This window comes from Hetaerina americana, unplaced genomic scaffold, assembly GCF_022747635.1.
Source record: "Hetaerina americana unplaced genomic scaffold, ioHetAmer1.1.p SCAF_854, whole genome shotgun sequence".
Lineage (NCBI taxonomy): Eukaryota > Metazoa > Arthropoda > Insecta > Odonata > Calopterygidae > Hetaerina > Hetaerina americana.
In genome coordinates this window covers 1-19,542 of record NW_027287488.1, presented here as the reverse complement: position 1 = coordinate 19,542, position 19,542 = coordinate 1, and the positions used below count along the sequence as shown (strand labels likewise).

The window sequence follows — 19,542 nt, the reverse complement described above, 5'->3', positions numbered from 1 at the left end:
TTTCTGCTTTCAATGCAACGTCAACAACAACAACGTCTTGTCTCCTCAGTATTCCATCATTGGAGACGACGACAACTGTTGAAGAGAGGCGCCGGATCACGTTTCAAACTTTGGCGTGTGACGCCCCTTCCTTCCAGCTGTTTACCTCCCCCCCCGAAGAGATGGCGCGCGCGCGCTCCCGGCAAGGAGCGTCATTCAAGACGACCCGACGCGAATCGACTCGCGGAAATAGGCGAGTTCCACTCTTTTACCTTAGTTTTTGAACACCAATCTTTCCACAGAATTTATGCGAAGATAATTCTTGTAAAAGGAGTGTGTGTTTGATGAAAAAAAATTGAACGGAAAAGAAACTCAATACATCGGAGGAAACGACCGATCGCGAGCACTCGGGAAAAATTGGAAAAATCTTTGCAAAAAAATTTTCAGAAATTTTTTGCGAATTTCGCGGAAATCGATGCCCATTTTCGCGATATTTTTCGAGAAAATGGAAAATATAAACAATGGAGAAATCTGGTTTTCCATCTTGTGCAATTGAAAGCGCCACTTTTTTACAGCCTTTTCGATTCCTATTCTCCGATTTGAAGAAAACCCTAATTTGTTTATATTTGAAGAAACCCTAATTTATGTATTTATTTATTTATAAGGAAAGCGTATTTTTACTAATGACGATTAATGCAAAGTAAGTGAACAGCACACGATTTTAAATCTCTACCACACAGGAAGTGAAGTGAAGAGGAAGCCCGTTTTTCGAAAAACTGTCGACCACTGAATACTGGCGAAAAGGGCCCTTTATTACCGTCCTGGATGCCCCCCTCCATTTTCGGAATGTTTGAAAATTGCGCCCGACCTTTCCCGGGAAGCGGGGAGAGAGCTTGCAATACGTCTCGTGTGTCGCTCACAGAGATGGCACGACCTAGCGAAGGACTCCGCGTTGCAATTTACTGTCTCGCCTCCGGACTCCGGGGACGCAATTGCTCCGGCCGTCCTGCCCCCCGCGCCCCCCCAAAACTTTTCTTGCTGCAGGAAAACAAGGAAGCCTTCGGAAACACCCCCGCAGGATCCTACGCGAATTCTCCCCGACCAATGCCACCCCGCGGCGCCTACGCCAATCCTGCGCCCTCCGCCCCAAGTGCTCCGGGGTCGTCCCTACACATGTAAATATTGCAGAAAAGGGCTCCCTTATCGCTTCTCGGCCTTATGGCTAAGATCAAAGTGTAGTATCTGTTCTTATCAGCTTAATTTCCTTTGATTTGTATTTTTTAACGTAAATTTTCCTCCCGATCTCTTTCATGAACAGCTACACTTTCGTTTCCGTGCCTCTCTGAAGAGTCCCGGATGGGCCCCCACCAGTGGTAAGCCCCCCGGGATACTCTCAGAGAGAAGGGGTAACAGGACACTAGGCGCCTGCTCTGCTCACTTCCCCTCTTTCTCCCCCCCCTCCCCCAATGGCCCCACGGTCCATTGCCTCCTCAAGGCGGGCCGTGGGACCCAATGCCCCTTCTGGGCTCCCCGGATCCACTACGGATCATCCGAATCGCCCCTTCTGGGCGAATATCCCCCGGGCTGGCACCGGATCCTTCAGATCCGACGCCGTATCAAAGCCCCCCTCCCCCGGGCGCACTGCCGGATCCCTTCTGGACCGGCAGCCTAAGCACCGGGTTTCCCCCGTCCCCTGGTGCACTGCCGGGTCCCTTCTGGACCGGTAGTTTGAGCACCAAGCCGCCCCCGACCCCTGGTGCAGCGCCAGGCCTCTTCCAGGCCGGTGTAGTGTGCACCAGGTTTCCCTCGCTTCCCCCGATCCGCGGGCGCGTCACGCCCGATCGGTGGTGAATAATTTAATTCTCCCCCCTCCTCCCCGGCCCCCTCAGGGCACCAGGGGACGCCCTCCGTCGAGTCCCGTAAGGACCGACGCAGAGCGGGCGATTCAAACGGCGCGCGCTTCGCCAAGACCCGTTTTTCCGCTTTTCCCGCCATCCCGTTGGTAAATTCACGCTCGGCGCGCCTCACGCCCGACGGAATTACCACTCATTCCTCCCCTGATCGCAATACTCGGTGAAAGACGTCATCTTTCACAGTTGCGACAGGAAAACTCCCTAAAACATTCAAATCTCCTCCCGGTCCCGCCCAGAAGGGCCGAGAAGCGTGGTAGTGCGCCCTCAGCGCCAACCCTCGGCGGCCGCCTGAACTTTCTCCAGGCGGACGCCGCCGCGCATTTCAAAAGTTTGAAAATTGTAATTTTCTATTTCGCGGCCCTTCAGGCCGCGGAAAAGACCCCCCGTACCCCCGTTGTTACCTTTTGGCCATTGTTAATGTCCTTAGAAATTTTTATAGCCCTTAAAAGGACAATTTTTCCTTTTCCCGTCCTTAAAAGGACGATTTAATTAACGATTTAATTAAACTTCTTCCACGGTCCTTAAGACCGCGGAAGAGTGCCCCCCGGCCCCTCCCCATGCGCTAACAACCCCCAATGCCCCCACGTCCCCCCCGTAAAAACGGGGGGGCGGGGGCCGCGAAAAAAGCCCCGGAAACACCGGGTGCCAAAACCTCCGCCCCCCCATCCTCCTCTCGTACTTTGCGAAGGAGGAGAGCCGAGGCATCAGCGCCCGGCTCCCCCACTACTCCCCCCGCCCCCCCTAGGTCACCCGGCGGCGCGCCCGAATGCGATTCGCCGCTAAGGACGCGCCGTCCCCGTCCATTTGTACGCTATGGCTCACCAGTGTATTCTAATGTATCTTCTCCTTCTTCTTCTCCTTCTTGCGTCCGAAAGATCCCCTTAGAGACCTTTTCCCCCCTTTCTGACGTCACCTATTCCCCCCCTCACTCCCGCTCTTCCTCTCCTCCCTCCCCATCCCTCGACGACTTCACGACGCCCCCGGATTCATCCTCGGCCAGACGTCCAGCGCTGGTTCCTTCCCAGGACTCTCCCCAGACAGCCCCCGTCCCCCAGACGACTGACAGGGTCACGACGAGTCTCCTGACCGGCACCACGGTGTCGGCCAAGAGAGTCGATAATCAACTTGTGGTTTTCTTCCCCGTGGCGGATAGCTTAGGTTGCACCGAGCCCGGATGCCCCACGTCATTCCGAGCTTCTGCGTGGACGGCGACAAGGAGAAGCCTGCTGAGGCACCTCAAGGAGCAGCACGGCCTGACACTGACATCCGTCAACGCCTGCTCCATCTGCGGCAAGACTATCGGCCGCAAGCCATCCACGCACCCTTGCTTGAAGGGAGGTACCAGCAAGGAAGCGGAAGAACCTGAGGCATTCCGGTATCGGTGCGAACAATGCACCTTTGCATGTCCTACCCGCCGTGGATTAGCGAACCACAAGTCGACCCATAAAAGACCTCCCCCCTTGATTGTCCCCCTTCAGGAGGCAATCGAGGAGACTGCTAGATGCGCAACGCCGCCCAACGTGACCGAGGTGCAAATTTCCGTACCAAGAGCAGCTGAACCGGCCGAACACCCGGAGCCGGAACCGCCCCCCGTGATCGGTGACTTTGAGATCCCGTCACCGCCGCCTGGAAATGAAGAACATCCGCCACCAGCAGAAGCAGCAGAAGATCTGGCAGCACCACGACCTGTCGGGCCCACAGGAGGACCGAAGGAGAAACTGTGGCTCGACCGATTGGCCAATACATCCGGCCAATCATGGGAAGAATTCGAGGTCGTGGTAGAAGAACTGGTGGCCAGCATCCAGGCGGAGCGGAAAAAGGAGGCAAAGAAAGCAGACGGAAAGGAAGCACCTCGGCCGCGAAACGTTGCGCATAAACCACCGACCAGACGCAGACAAGTACCGGACTACGACGCCAAAAAGGCGTCGGACATACAAAAACTCTTCCGGAGCCACCCCAGAAGGGCAGTTGAAAGCATCCTTTCTGAGAGGTCTCCCTATTGCGATATACCCGCGGAGGAGGTGGAAAAGCATTTCCGCCAAATCTACGGGGATGTCGGGATTGGGGGCTTCGAAGATACGGATGATGAATCGGTCTACCGTCGAACAACGGAGACCGAGAAGAAACTGCTCCTCGAAAGGGTGACTCCTGAAGAGGTGACGAGACGCATGTCTAGGACGAAGAACACCGCTCCAGGCCCCGATGGCCTCACCTACGGCGACCTGAGGGCGGTCGATAGACATGGACTTATTCTTTCTGCAATCTTTGACAGGTGCCTGAAGGAGGCCAGAACACCGGCCTCGTGGAAGACCTCTCGAACCGTCCTCCTGCACAAAGGGGGGGACCGCCGGGACATCGGCAACTGGAGGCCCATTGCGCTTGGCAATACCATCGCCAAGCTATACGCCGGGGTGCTGGCTGACCGCATACTATCCTGGGCGGTCAGCGGGAAGAAGATGCACCCGGCTCAAAAGGGCTTCCGGGAGTTCGAGGGGTGCCACGAGCACAATTTCACCCTTCAGACAGCTGTCGACGAGGCAAGACGCAGACACTCCCACATCGCACTGGCTTGGCTTGACCTTCGAAACGCGTTCGGGTCCATTCCGCACCAGCACCTCCAGAAGACCTTAAGGAGGATGGACTTGCCTGAGGAGATGAGGAGGACCGTGGAGGAGCTGCAGAAGGGCTCCACGGTAGTGAAGACGTCCAGCGGCGACACCGGCGTCATTGACATCTGCGCCGGTGTCAAGCAGGGGTGCCCGTTATCGCCGACCATCTTCAATCTGGGGATGGAGCCGGTGATACGGGCGGTCGCTGGAGAAGCAGGCAAGTCCGGAGTCGTCGTCCAGGGGCAGGACATCGCCATCCTGGCATACGCCGACGACTTGGTGCTGGTGGCCCGAGACGAGGAGCACCTGCAGCGCCTGCTGACCATCGCAGGAGAGAAGGCAACAGCAGCAGGATTAGAATTCAAGCCAAGCAAGTGCGCCACGCTGGACCTAAATTTCTCTACGAACCAGCCCGTGCAGCCGTCCCAGCTAACCATCCAGGGATCGGCCATCTCCAGTCTGAAGGACGGCGAGGCGTACCGGTACCTCGGGGTCCCCTTCGGTTTCCACGTGGACCAGACGCCCGAGGAGGACCTGGTGCGCTTGGGCGAGGACGTCAGCAAGATCGACGAGTCTCTCCTCGCCCCGTGGCAGAAGATCGCCGCCACCAACATCTTCCTGCTGCCCAGACTGGAGTTCATCTTGCGGGCTGGTAACGTAAAGAAAAAATATCTGACTGACATTGACAAGAAGCTGAAGGCCTGCGCAAAGGGCTGGCTCCATTTGCCCAAAAGGGCATCGCCTGAGATGGTCTTCATTGGCCATCAACATGGCGGCGCAGGTCTTCTCCCTCTTTCTGACTTGACCGACATCTTGACCATTGTACAGGGTTATAGACTCCTCCATTCCCGTGACCCCAACGTGAGAGTGCTCGCCTGGGGTCGCCTGAAGGAGGTAGTGCGGAGGAAGCTGAGGAGGCCGCCAACCACCGGTGATCTCGCAGAGTACCTTAGCGGTAGTCTGCGGGATGACTTTGGAAGGGAAAGCGGTGACTTCAGCTCCCTCTTCACGCAGGTTCGTTCCGCGTCACGCCGTATCGCCGCGCGCATTGGATTGAGTTGGAGATGGTCGGACGAGCTAAAGGAGATGCAGATTTCGTTCCGCGACATGAATGACGGTTCAGAAGATCGACCACCTTTCATCAGGGTTCCCCCGAAGGCCGTGAGGCAACTGACGGGTGCCCTGAAGGTCGCGGTGCGGCGCTACTACCTGAACAAGGTAAGCGCCAAGCCCGACCAAGGTAAAGTCATTCGTGCCTCGGCGAAGTCTGAAGCCTCCAATCACTTCCTGGCAGGAGGGAGGTACACCAGGTTTTGTGATTGGAGGTTCATCTTTAGGGCTCGGCTCGACCTGCTCCCACTCAATGCCTGTCGCCGTTGGGAAACCAACGGGGACAAGCGGTGTCGGCGATGCGGCTACGCGGAAGAGACCCTGCCCCATGTCATTAACCACTGTACAATGCATTCAAGGACGTGGCAGCGTAGACATAACGCTGTCCAAGACCGACTCTACAAGGCTCTGATTGGACGCCGGGGAAAAGGTGACGATGAAATCAGAGTCAACAAACAAGTACCTGGCACCGACTCGACTCTTAGACCAGACCTGGTTATAACTAACCAGGCCGACAAGACTGTGACTCTGATCGACGTAGCGGTCCCATTCGAGAATACGGACGACGCACTGCTGGCAGCCAGGACCGCAAAGGAGGAGAAGTATGCCGCCCTGGCAGAGACCATCCGCCAGCAGGGAAGCAGAACATCGGTCGCCGCCATCGTCGTGGGAAGCCTGGGGACTTGGGACCCGAAGAACGATCCCGTCCTGAAATCCCTGGGCCTACCTCGACGATACTGCAACACCATGCGGCGGCTAATGGTGAGCGACGTCATCCGATGGTCGCGGGACTGCTACGTCGAGCACATCACGGGTCACCGACAATACGAGGACGGCTCCGGAGGCTGAAATAAAGACAAAAGTGAAGTCGTATTAAAATCATTTTCCCTTTTTTTTCCTTTTTCCGTACTTCTTCTTTTGTAAAACCTTTTCTGTCCCCTTTCTTTTATGAGCCATAGTGTATAAATGGACAAAATGCCGTAGTTTATAAACGGCTCCCCAAGTGTCACCCCCCCCTAAAGTGAAACCCCCCAAAATGTGAACATATTACCTGTACTATATAAAAAAAACAAATGTGTGAGAAGCAGTATAACTATATAAACATTCCCTGAAAAAAAAAGGGCAAAGACTTGTTCCCCGGCTCCCTCACTTGGAGGGAGCCGGACTTGTATCAAATATACATATGTAAGTTGCTAATTGAATATTTTAAACTCTGTATTTAAAGAATTTTAAATAAACATTTTTATCTGTTCTTATCAGCTTAATATCTGATACGTCCCGCATTGCGGGACCAGAATATTAATCTGATTTTTGGACATTGGCGGGGTACCCGGAGTTTACTCCATCCCTGCCGCGGGTTGGCCCGGCATTGCAGTACCGTCGGGATCGGCCCATCATTAAAAAGGTCCACTTAAAAGCTGATGAGAACAGATTGAAGCTTAAATTGATCCGCGAAAATTATTTATTTTCGCACTTGCAAATTTCAGGCGATCCGGCTGGAAAAATATTCGCGAAATTGCATTTTCGCGGAGAGAAGCGATTTTATTCCATGCGAGCGGAGCAAAAGTAATGTAATCCAAATTGAAGCAGCACAACGAAGTATTAAAAGGAATGAATTATTAAAAGGAGAGAAACTTGGGAAGAAAAAAAATCCCATCTGAAGAGAGTCGTCGTCACTTTAAAGTGTAAGTGTAACAATAAATATAATTTTGTGAAAATAATGCAATTATTTTTTCTGCTTTCAATGCAACGTCAACAACAACAACGTCTTGTCTCCTCAGTATTCCATCATTGGAGACGACGACAACTGTTGAAGAGAGGCGCCGGATCACGTTTCAAACTTTGGCGTGTGACGCCCCTTCCTTCCAGCTGTTTACCTCCCCCCCCGAAGAGATGGCGCGCGCGCGCTCCCGGCAAGGAGCGTCATTCAAGACGACCCGACGCGAATCGACTCGCGGAAATAGGCGAGTTCCACTCTTTTACCTTAGTTTTTGAACACCAATCTTTCCACAGAATTTATGCGAAGATAATTCTTGTAAAAGGAGTGTGTGTTTGATGAAAAAAAATTGAACGGAAAAGAAACTCAATACATCGGAGGAAACGACCGATCGCGAGCACTCGGGAAAAATTGGAAAAATCTTTGCAAAAAAATTTTCAGAAATTTTTTGCGAATTTCGCGGAAATCGATGCCCATTTTCGCGATATTTTTCGAGAAAATGGAAAATATAAACAATGGAGAAATCTGGTTTTCCATCTTGTGCAATTGAAAGCGCCACTTTTTTACAGCCTTTTCGATTCCTATTCTCCGATTTGAAGAAAACCCTAATTTGTTTATATTTGAAGAAACCCTAATTTATGTATTTATTTATTTATAAGGAAAGCGTATTTTTACTAATGACGATTAATGCAAAGTAAGTGAACAGCACACGATTTTAAATCTCTACCACACAGGAAGTGAAGTGAAGAGGAAGCCCGTTTTTCGAAAAACTGTCGACCACTGAATACTGGCGAAAAGGGCCCTTTATTACCGTCCTGGATGCCCCCCTCCATTTTCGGAATGTTTGAAAATTGCGCCCGACCTTTCCCGGGAAGCGGGGAGAGAGCTTGCAATACGTCTCGTGTGTCGCTCACAGAGATGGCACGACCTAGCGAAGGACTCCGCGTTGCAATTTACTGTCTCGCCTCCGGACTCCGGGGACGCAATTGCTCCGGCCGTCCTGCCCCCCGCGCCCCCCCAAAACTTTTCTTGCTGCAGGAAAACAAGGAAGCCTTCGGAAACACCCCCGCAGGATCCTACGCGAATTCTCCCCGACCAATGCCACCCCGCGGCGCCTACGCCAATCCTGCGCCCTCCGCCCCAAGTGCTCCGGGGTCGTCCCTACACATGTAAATATTGCAGAAAAGGGCTCCCTTATCGCTTCTCGGCCTTATGGCTAAGATCAAAGTGTAGTATCTGTTCTTATCAGCTTAATATCTGATACGTCCCGCATTGCGGGACCAGAATATTAATCTGATTTTTGGACATTGGCGGGGTACCCGGAGTTTACTCCATCCCTGCCGCGGGTTGGCCCGGCATTGCAGTACCGTCGGGATCGGCCCATCATTAAAAAGGTCCACTTAAAAGCTGATGAGAACAGATTGAAGCTTAAATTGATCCGCGAAAATTATTTATTTTCGCACTTGCAAATTTCAGGCGATCCGGCTGGAAAAATATTCGCGAAATTGCATTTTCGCGGAGAGAAGCGATTTTATTCCATGCGAGCGGAGCAAAAGTAATGTAATCCAAATTGAAGCAGCACAACGAAGTATTAAAAGGAATGAATTATTAAAAGGAGAGAAACTTGGGAAGAAAAAAAATCCCATCTGAAGAGAGTCGTCGTCACTTTAAAGTGTAAGTGTAACAATAAATATAATTTTGTGAAAATAATGCAATTATTTTTTCTGCTTTCAATGCAACGTCAACAACAACAACGTCTTGTCTCCTCAGTATTCCATCATTGGAGACGACGACAACTGTTGAAGAGAGGCGCCGGATCACGTTTCAAACTTTGGCGTGTGACGCCCCTTCCTTCCAGCTGTTTACCTCCCCCCCCGAAGAGATGGCGCGCGCGCGCTCCCGGCAAGGAGCGTCATTCAAGACGACCCGACGCGAATCGACTCGCGGAAATAGGCGAGTTCCACTCTTTTACCTTAGTTTTTGAACACCAATCTTTCCACAGAATTTATGCGAAGATAATTCTTGTAAAAGGAGTGTGTGTTTGATGAAAAAAAATTGAACGGAAAAGAAACTCAATACATCGGAGGAAACGACCGATCGCGAGCACTCGGGAAAAATTGGAAAAATCTTTGCAAAAAAATTTTCAGAAATTTTTTGCGAATTTCGCGGAAATCGATGCCCATTTTCGCGATATTTTTCGAGAAAATGGAAAATATAAACAATGGAGAAATCTGGTTTTCCATCTTGTGCAATTGAAAGCGCCACTTTTTTACAGCCTTTTCGATTCCTATTCTCCGATTTGAAGAAAACCCTAATTTGTTTATATTTGAAGAAACCCTAATTTATGTATTTATTTATTTATAAGGAAAGCGTATTTTTACTAATGACGATTAATGCAAAGTAAGTGAACAGCACACGATTTTAAATCTCTACCACACAGGAAGTGAAGTGAAGAGGAAGCCCGTTTTTCGAAAAACTGTCGACCACTGAATACTGGCGAAAAGGGCCCTTTATTACCGTCCTGGATGCCCCCCTCCATTTTCGGAATGTTTGAAAATTGCGCCCGACCTTTCCCGGGAAGCGGGGAGAGAGCTTGCAATACGTCTCGTGTGTCGCTCACAGAGATGGCACGACCTAGCGAAGGACTCCGCGTTGCAATTTACTGTCTCGCCTCCGGACTCCGGGGACGCAATTGCTCCGGCCGTCCTGCCCCCCGCGCCCCCCCAAAACTTTTCTTGCTGCAGGAAAACAAGGAAGCCTTCGGAAACACCCCCGCAGGATCCTACGCGAATTCTCCCCGACCAATGCCACCCCGCGGCGCCTACGCCAATCCTGCGCCCTCCGCCCCAAGTGCTCCGGGGTCGTCCCTACACATGTAAATATTGCAGAAAAGGGCTCCCTTATCGCTTCTCGGCCTTATGGCTAAGATCAAAGTGTAGTATCTGTTCTTATCAGCTTAATCCCCTTAACTTTCTTCTTTTTCGCCCGCCAAATTCAAATTTTTAAATGAACAGATCTACCGCTTTTGGACCTTTCTAGCCTCTCTGAGGAATCCCGGACGGGCCCCGACCAACGGTAAGCCCCCCGGGACACTCCCAGAGGGAAGGGGCAACAGGACACTAGGCGCCTGCTCTGCCCAGTAGCCCCTCTTTCGACCCCCGATGGCCCCACGGTCCATTGCCTCTTCAAGGCGGACCGTGGGACCCACCGCCCCCTCAGGGCTCCCCGGTCGCTCACGGACCGTTCCCCACGCCCACTTGGGGTGATAACCTCCCCGGGCTCGACGCCGGGCCCCTAAGGCCCGGCGCAGGCCCCCGCCCCCGGTGCACCGCCGGGTCCCTTCAGGACCGGTAGGCTGAGCACCGGACGTTCCCCGGCCCCCGGTGCACTGCCAGGTCCCCTCCGGACCGGTAGCTTGAGCACCGAGGCCCCCGGACCCCCTCAGGGCCCCCGGGAGCACCCTCCGTCGATCCCGTACGGATCGGCGCAGAGCGGGTGATTTGAACGGCGCGCGGTTTCCTTTTCGGCCGCGACGCCGGTCAAGCGACCGTTCGGCGCGCTTCACGCCCGATCGGTTCGATTGACCCCCTCCCCCCCGTCCGGTATTTGTGGAAGACTTCATCTTCCACAAAACCGTCATTTCAAAACCCCGGTAAATTCAAATTTCCTCCCGATCCCACCCATACGGGCCGAGAAGCGGGTTGAGCGCCTTCAGCGCCATCCCTCGGCGGCCGCCTGGACTTCATTCAGGTGGACGCCACGCGCTTAATTTAAATTTGTATTTTTGAAAATTTTCGTTCCGCAGTCCCTCAGACCGCGGAAAAGCCCTCCGTCGCCCCCCTTGGCCTTCAGCATTTATATCTTTTGAATTTTTTTGTGTCCTTAAAAGGACAATTTTCAAAACAACGTTCCACGGTCCTTCAGGCCGTGGAATATCGTCCGCCAGGCCCCGTTTGTGCCATGACTTAACGCCCTCCCATGCCCCCACGTCCTCCCCGTAAAAACGGGGGGGCGGGGGCCGTTAGAAAAGCACCATCGCGTGCTAGTTCCTCCGCCCCCCCCTCCTCCTCTCGCACTCCGCGGAGGAGGAAAGTCGAGGCGTCAGAGCCCGACTCCTCCCCTCCCCATACACCACCGGACGGCGCGTCCGAAAGCGCTTCGGCGCGTAGGACGCGTCGCCCGCGGAAAATCATACACTATGGCTCCCCCGTTTCTTCTTCTTCTTCTTCTCCATCCGGCGTCCGAAAGCCTTCCCTTGAGACCTTCTCCCCGCTCTCGGACGTCACCTATTCTCCCCCCAAGTCCCGTTCTTCTTCCCCTCTCTCCCTCGACGACTTCACGACGCCTCCGGATTCTTCTTCGTCCAGACGTCCGGCGCTGGATTCTCCCCCCCCGATTCCCCCGACTGCCCCCGCCCCCCAAACGACTGACAGGGTCCCGGCGCTTCTCCTGACCGGCACCGCGGTGTCGGCCAGGAGAATCGACAATCAACTTGTGGTTTACTTTCCCGTGGCGGACACGTTAACCTGCACCGAGGTGGGATGCAGCATGTCCTTCCGCGCTACGGAGTGGACGGCGATGCGGAGAAGTCTCGTCCGGCACCTGATGGAGCAGCACGGCCACCGACTCACGTCGGTGAACGCCTGCTCCATCTGCGGTGGGACTATCGGCCGCAAGCCGTCCACTCATCCCTGCCTCAAAGGGGGGATACGTAAGGCTGCGGACGGACGTGTTGCACTCTCGCATCGGTGCGGGGCATGCGATTTCGCATGCGCTACCCGTCGCGGGCTTGCGAACCACATGGTGACCCACAAGAGACCTCCCCCCTTGATTGCCCCCCTTCAGGAGGCAATCGAGGAGACAGTTAGATGCACGACGCCGCCCAACGTGACCGAGGCGCAACCCTCCGATCCAGACGCAGCAGCAGACGCTCCGGCCGAAGACCTGGCGCCGGGGCAGCCTCCTGAAGTCGGTGACCTTAACGACACCGGGTCACCGCCGCCTGTGGACGCAGCAACATCGCCGCCGCCAGCTCCAGACGCAGCAGAAGGAGCACCACGACAGGTCGAGCCACCGATACAGCAGAAGGAGAAGCTGTGGCTCGACCGACTGGCCAGCACATCCGGCCAGTCATGGGAGGAGTTCGAGGTCGTGGTGCAGGATCTGGTGGCCACCACCCAGGCGGAGAGGAAGAGGGAGGCGAAACCTGCGGACGGAGGGGAAGCTCCTCGGCCACGAAACGTCGTGCACAGACAACCACCAAGACGCAGACAAGTAGCTGACTACGACGCGAAAAAGGCGTCGGACATACAGAAACTCTTCAGGAGTCATCCCAGGAGGGCAGTGGAGAGCATCCTGTCCGATAAGTCACCCTATTGCGACATTCCCGCGGAGGAGGTGGAAAAGCATTTCCGCCAAGTCTACGGGAATGTCGGGATGGGGGGCTTGGAGGACGAGGGTGACGACTCGGTCTACCGTCGCACGACGGAGACCGAGAAGAAACTGCTCCTCGAAAGGATCACTCCTGAGGAAGTGACGAGACGCATGTCTAGAACCAAGAACACCGCCCCGGGCCCCGATGGCCTCACCTACGGCGACCTGAGGGCGGTCGATAGACATGGACGAATTCTCTCTTTTATCTTCAACAGATGCCTGAAGGAGGCCAGGACACCGGCCGCGTGGAAGACCTCTCGGACTGTCCTCCTGCACAAAGGGGGGGACCGCCAGGACATCGGCAACTGGAGGCCCATAGCGCTTGGCAACACCATCGCCAAGCTGTACGCCGGGGTGCTTGCTGACCGCATACTATCTTGGGCGGTCAGCGGGAAGAAGATGCACCCGGCTCAAAAGGGCTTCCGGGAGTTCGAGGGGTGCCACGAGCACAATTTCACCCTTCAGGCAGCTGTTGACGAAATGAGACGCAGACGTTCCCGAATCGCACTGGCTTGGCTTGACCTACGGAACGCGTTCGGGTCCATCCCGCACCAACACCTCCAGAACACCCTGAGGAGGATGGACTTGCCTGAGGAGATGAGGAGGACCGTGGAGGAGTTGCAGAAGGGCTCCACGGTCGTGAAGACGACCAGCGGCGACACCGGCGTCATCGACATCTGCGCCGGTGTCAAGCAGGGGTGCCCGTTATCACCGACCATTTTCAACTTGGGAATGGAGCCGGTGATACGGGCGGTCGCTGGTGAGGCAGGCAAGTCCGGAGTCGTCGTCCAGGGGCAAAACATCGCCATCCTGGCCTACGCGGACGACTTGGTGCTGGTGGCCCGGGACCAGGAGCACCTGCAGCGCCTGCTGAACATCGCGGGAGAAGAGGCGACCGCTGCAGGTCTACAGTTCAAGCCAAGCAAGTGCGCAACGCTGGACCTCAACTTTGCAGCAAACCAGCCCGTGCAGCCGTCCCAACTCACCATCCAGGGGGCGGCCATTTCCAGCCTGAAGGACGGCGAAGCGTACCGGTACCTCGGGGTCCCGTTCGGGTTCCACGTGGACCAGACCCCCGAGGAGGACCTGGTGCGCTTGGGCGAGGACGTCAAGAAGATCGACGAGTCACTCCTCGCCCCGTGGCAGAAGATCGCCGCGACCAACATCTTCCTTCTGCCCAGGCTGGAATTCATCTTGCGGGCTGGTAATGTTAAAAAGAAAAACTTGACCGACATCGACAAGAGGCTGAAGGCCTGCGCAAAGGGCTGGCTCCATTTGCCCAAAAGGGCATCGCCTGAGATGGTCTTCATTGGCCATCAACACGGCGGCGCAGGTCTTCTCCCTCTTTCCGACTTGACTGACATATTGACCATCGTGCAGGGATATCGACTCCTCCATTCCCGTGACCCCAACGTGAGAGTGCTCGCCTGGGGTCGCCTGAAGGAGGTAGTGCGGAGGAAGCTGAGGAGACCGCCAACCACCGGTGATCTCGCAGAGTACCTTAGTGGTAGTCTGCGGGATGACTTTGGAAGGGAAAGCGGCGACTTCAGTTCCCTCTTCACGCAGGTTCGCTCCGCGTCACGCCGTATCGCCGCGCGCATAGGCTTGAGCTGGAGATGGTCGGACGAGCTAAGGGAGATGCAGATTTCGTTCCGGGACATGAATGACGGGGCTGAAGACCGCCCCCCCTTCATCAGGGTTCCTCCGAAGGCCGTAAGGCAACTGACGGGTGCCCTGAAGATCGCGGTGCGGCGCTACTACCTGAACAAGGTAAGCGCCAAGCCCGATCAAGGGAAAGTCATTCGTGCCTCGGCGAAATCTGAAGCCTCCAATCACTTCCTGGCAGGAGGGAGATACACCAGGTTTTGTGATTGGAGGTTCATCTTTAGGGCTCGGCTCGATCTGCTCCCGCTCAATGCCTGTCGCCGTTGGGAAACCAACGGGGACAAGCGGTGTCGGCGATGTGGCTACGCGGAGGAGACCCTGCCCCACGTCGTTAATCACTGCACGATGCACTCAAGGACGTGGCAGCATAGACATAATGCTGTCCAAGACCGACTACACAGGGCTCTGATTGGACGCCGGGGAAAAGGTGACGATGAAATCAGAGTCAACAAACAAGTACCTGGCACTGACTCGACTCTTAGACCAGACCTGGTTATAACTAACCAGGCCGACAAGACTGTGACATTGATCGACGTAGCAGTACCGTTCGAGAACAACGAGGGAGCTCTGCTGGCAGCCAGGACCGCGAAGGAGGAGAAGTACGCCGCCCTGGCAGAGACCATCCGCCAGCAGGGATACCGGTCATCGGTCGCCGCCATCGTCGTGGGAAGCCTGGGGACGTGGGACTCGCAGAACGACCCCGTCCTGAAGTCCCTGGGCCTACCTCGACGATTCTGCACCACCATGCGGCGACTGATGGTCAGCGACGTCATCCGCTGGACCCGGGACTGCTACGTCGAACACATCACGGGACATAGACAGTATGAAGACGGCTCCGGAGGCTGAAAAGGAAAGGACAAAAGTGAAGTCGTGTAAAATCATTTCCCCCCCTCTTTCCATACTTCTTCATTGTAAAACCTTTCTCTGTCCCCTTTCTCTTTTATTTACTCTATGAGCCATAGTGTATGAATGGCCACGCCGTGGTGTATAAACGGCCCCCCCCAAAAGTGTAAACCCTCCCCGTGAGAGACTTAAACATATAAAACATTTTATAAAAAAAAAACACTCGTGCGAGAAGCCTATATTATTATAATATTTCCCCAAAATAAAGGGGCAAAAAGACTTGTTCCCCGGCTCCCTCATTTGGAGGGAGCCGGTCATGTATAAATTATATATTAATTATAAGTTGCTTAAAACTCTGTATGAAAGAATTTTCAAATAAACATTTTAAATCTGTTCTTATCAGCTTAATATCTGATACGTCCCGCATTGCGGGACCAGAATATTAATCTGATTTTTGGACATTGGCGGGGTACCCGGAGTTTACTCCATCCCTGCCGCGGGTTGGCCCGGCATTGCAGTACCGTCGGGATCGGCCCATCATTAAAAAGGTCCACTTAAAAGCTGATGAGAACAGATTGAAGCTTAAATTGATCCGCGAAAATTATTTATTTTCGCACTTGCAAATTTCAGGCGATCCGGCTGGAAAAATATTCGCGAAATTGCATTTTCGCGGAGAGAAGCGATTTTATTCCATGCGAGCGGAGCAAAAGTAATGTAATCCAAATTGAAGCAGCACAACGAAGTATTAAAAGGAATGAATTATTAAAAGGAGAGAAACTTGGGAAGAAAAAAAATCCCATCTGAAGAGAGTCGTCGTCACTTTAAAGTGTAAGTGTAACAATAAATATAATTTTGTGAAAATAATGCAATTATTTTTTCTGCTTTCAATGCAACGTCAACAACAACAACGTCTTGTCTCCTCAGTATTCCATCATTGGAGACGACGACAACTGTTGAAGAGAGGCGCCGGATCACGTTTCAAACTTTGGCGTGTGACGCCCCTTCCTTCCAGCTGTTTACCTCCCCCCCCGAAGAGATGGCGCGCGCGCGCTCCCGGCAAGGAGCGTCATTCAAGACGACCCGACGCGAATCGACTCGCGGAAATAGGCGAGTTCCACTCTTTTACCTTAGTTTTTGAACACCAATCTTTCCACAGAATTTATGCGAAGATAATTCTTGTAAAAGGAGTGTGTGTTTGATGAAAAAAAATTGAACGGAAAAGAAACTCAATACATCGGAGGAAACGACCGATCGCGAGCACTCGGGAAAAATTGGAAAAATCTTTGCAAAAAAATTTTCAGAAATTTTTTGCGAATTTCGCGGAAATCGATGCCCATTTTCGCGATATTTTTCGAGAAAATGGAAAATATAAACAATGGAGAAATCTGGTTTTCCATCTTGTGCAATTGAAAGCGCCACTTTTTTACAGCCTTTTCGATTCCTATTCTCCGATTTGAAGAAAACCCTAATTTGTTTATATTTGAAGAAACCCTAATTTATGTATTTATTTATTTATAAGGAAAGCGTATTTTTACTAATGACGATTAATGCAAAGTAAGTGAACAGCACACGATTTTAAATCTCTACCACACAGGAAGTGAAGTGAAGAGGAAGCCCGTTTTTCGAAAAACTGTCGACCACTGAATACTGGCGAAAAGGGCCCTTTATTACCGTCCTGGATGCCCCCCTCCATTTTCGGAATGTTTGAAAATTGCGCCCGACCTTTCCCGGGAAGCGGGGAGAGAGCTTGCAATACGTCTCGTGTGTCGCTCACAGAGATGGCACGACCTAGCGAAGGACTCCGCGTTGCAATTTACTGTCTCGCCTCCGGACTCCGGGGACGCAATTGCTCCGGCCGTCCTGCCCCCCGCGCCCCCCCAAAACTTTTCTTGCTGCAGGAAAACAAGGAAGCCTTCGGAAACACCCCCGCAGGATCCTACGCGAATTCTCCCCGACCAATGCCACCCCGCGGCGCCTACGCCAATCCTGCGCCCTCCGCCCCAAGTGCTCCGGGGTCGTCCCTACACATGTAAATATTGCAGAAAAGGGCTCCCTTATCGCTTCTCGGCCTTATGGCTAAGATCAAAGTGTAGTATCTGTTCTTATCAGCTTAATATCTGATACGTCCCGCATTGCGGGACCAGAATATTAATCTGATTTTTGGACATTGGCGGGGTACCCGGAGTTTACTCCATCCCTGCCGCGGGTTGGCCCGGCATTGCAGTACCGTCGGGATCGGCCCATCATTAAAAAGGTCCACTTAAAAGCTGATGAGAACAGATTGAAGCTTAAATTGATCCGCGAAAATTATTTATTTTCGCACTTGCAAATTTCAGGCGATCCGGCTGGAAAAATATTCGCGAAATTGCATTTTCGCGGAGAGAAGCGATTTTATTCCATGCGAGCGGAGCAAAAGTAATGTAATCCAAATTGAAGCAGCACAACGAAGTATTAAAAGGAATGAATTATTAAAAGGAGAGAAACTTGGGAAGAAAAAAAATCCCATCTGAAGAGAGTCGTCGTCACTTTAAAGTGTAAGTGTAACAATAAATATAATTTTGTGAAAATAATGCAATTATTTTTTCTGCTTTCAATGCAACGTCAACAACAACAACGTCTTGTCTCCTCAGTATTCCATCATTGGAGACGACGACAACTGTTGAAGAGAGGCGCCGGATCACGTTTCAAACTTTGGCGTGTGACGCCCCTTCCTTCCAGCTGTTTACCTCCCCCCCCGAAGAGATGGCGCGCGCGCGCTCCCGGCAAGGAGCGTCATTCAAGACGACCCGACGCGAATCGACTCGCGGAAATAGGCGAGTTCCACTCTTTTACCTTAGTTTTTGAACACCAATCTTTCCACAGAATTTATGCGAAGATAATTCTTGTAAAAGGAGTGTGTGTTTGATGAAAAAAAATTGAACGGAAAAGAAACTCAATACATCGGAGGAAACGACCGATCGCGAGCACTCGGGAAAAATTGGAAAAATCTTTGCAAAAAAATTTTCAGAAATTTTTTGCGAATTTCGCGGAAATCGATGCCCATTTTCGCGATATTTTTCGAGAAAATGGAAAATATAAACAATGGAGAAATCTGGTTTTCCATCTTGTGCAATTGAAAGCGCCACTTTTTTACAGCCTTTTCGATTCCTATTCTCCGATTTGAAGAAAACCCTAATTTGTTTATATTTGAAGAAACCCTAATTTATGTATTTATTTATTTATAAGGAAAGCGTATTTTTACTAATGACGATTAATGCAAAGTAAGTGAACAGCACACGATTTTAAATCTCTACCACACAGGAAGTGAAGTGAAGAGGAAGCCCGTTTTTCGAAAAACTGTCGACCACTGAATACTGGCGAAAAGGGCCCTTTATTACCGTCCTGGATGCCCCCCTCCATTTTCGGAATGTTTGAAAATTGCGCCCGACCTTTCCCGGGAAGCGGGGAGAGAGCTTGCAATACGTCTCGTGTGTCGCTCACAGAGATGGCACGACCTAGCGAAGGACTCCGCGTTGCAATTTACTGTCTCGCCTCCGGACTCCGGGGACGCAATTGCTCCGGCCGTCCTGCCCCCCGCGCCCCCCCAAAACTTTTCTTGCTGCAGGAAAACAAGGAAGCCTTCGGAAACACCCCCGCAGGATCCTACGCGAATTCTCCCCGACCAATGCCACCCCGCGGCGCCTACGCCAATCCTGCGCCCTCCGCCCCAAGTGCTCCGGGGTCGTCCCTACACATGTAAATATTGCAGAAAAGGGCTCCCTTATCGCTTCTCGGCCTTATGGCTAAGATCAAAGTGTAGTATCTGTTCTTATCAGCTTAATATCTGATACGTCCCGCATTGCGGGACCAGAATATTAATCTGATTTTTGGACATTGGCGGGGTACCCGGAGTTTACTCCATCCCTGCCGCGGGTTGGCCCGGCATTGCAGTACCGTCGGGATCGGCCCATCATTAAAAAGGTCCACTTAAAAGCTGATGAGAACAGATTGAAGCTTAAATTGATCCGCGAAAATTATTTATTTTCGCACTTGCAAATTTCAGGCGATCCGGCTGGAAAAATATTCGCGAAATTGCATTTTCGCGGAGAGAAGCGATTTTATTCCATGCGAGCGGAGCAAAAGTAATGTAATCCAAATTGAAGCAGCACAACGAAGTATTAAAAGGAATGAATTATTAAAAGGAGAGAAACTTGGGAAGAAAAAAAATCCCATCTGAAGAGAGTCGTCGTCACTTTAAAGTGTAAGTGTAACAATAAATATAATTTTGTGAAAA

The 19,542-nt window shown here is 52.5% G+C and overlaps 5 non-coding genes and 2 pseudogenes across 5 annotated transcripts; all 7 read left to right on the top strand.

Moving 5' to 3' along the window:
• The first annotated feature begins 1,181 nt into the window (after nt 1-1,181).
• On the top strand, nt 1,182-1,287 carry LOC139698445 (U2 spliceosomal RNA; annotated as a pseudogene).
• Nucleotides 1,288-6,822: 5,535 nt separating this feature from the next.
• LOC139698440 (U2 spliceosomal RNA) lies at nt 6,823-7,011 on the top strand. Its single transcript, XR_011702936.1, has one exon. It is a non-coding gene; the product is annotated as a U2 spliceosomal RNA (small nuclear RNA).
• A 1,513-nt stretch (nt 7,012-8,524) lies between these two features.
• On the top strand, nt 8,525-8,717 carry LOC139698449 (U2 spliceosomal RNA). The gene has a single exon (XR_011702940.1). It is a non-coding gene; the product is annotated as a U2 spliceosomal RNA (small nuclear RNA).
• Nucleotides 8,718-10,230: 1,513 nt separating this feature from the next.
• Nucleotides 10,231-10,364, top strand: LOC139698447 (U2 spliceosomal RNA; annotated as a pseudogene).
• Nucleotides 10,365-15,618: 5,254 nt separating this feature from the next.
• Nucleotides 15,619-15,812, top strand: LOC139698442 (U2 spliceosomal RNA). Its single transcript, XR_011702938.1, has one exon. It is a non-coding gene; the product is annotated as a U2 spliceosomal RNA (small nuclear RNA).
• A 1,513-nt stretch (nt 15,813-17,325) lies between these two features.
• On the top strand, nt 17,326-17,518 carry LOC139698438 (U2 spliceosomal RNA). Its single transcript, XR_011702933.1, has one exon. It is a non-coding gene; the product is annotated as a U2 spliceosomal RNA (small nuclear RNA).
• A 1,513-nt stretch (nt 17,519-19,031) lies between these two features.
• LOC139698426 (U2 spliceosomal RNA) lies at nt 19,032-19,224 on the top strand. Its single transcript, XR_011702922.1, has one exon. It is a non-coding gene; the product is annotated as a U2 spliceosomal RNA (small nuclear RNA).
• Nucleotides 19,225-19,542: the final 318 nt, after the last annotated feature.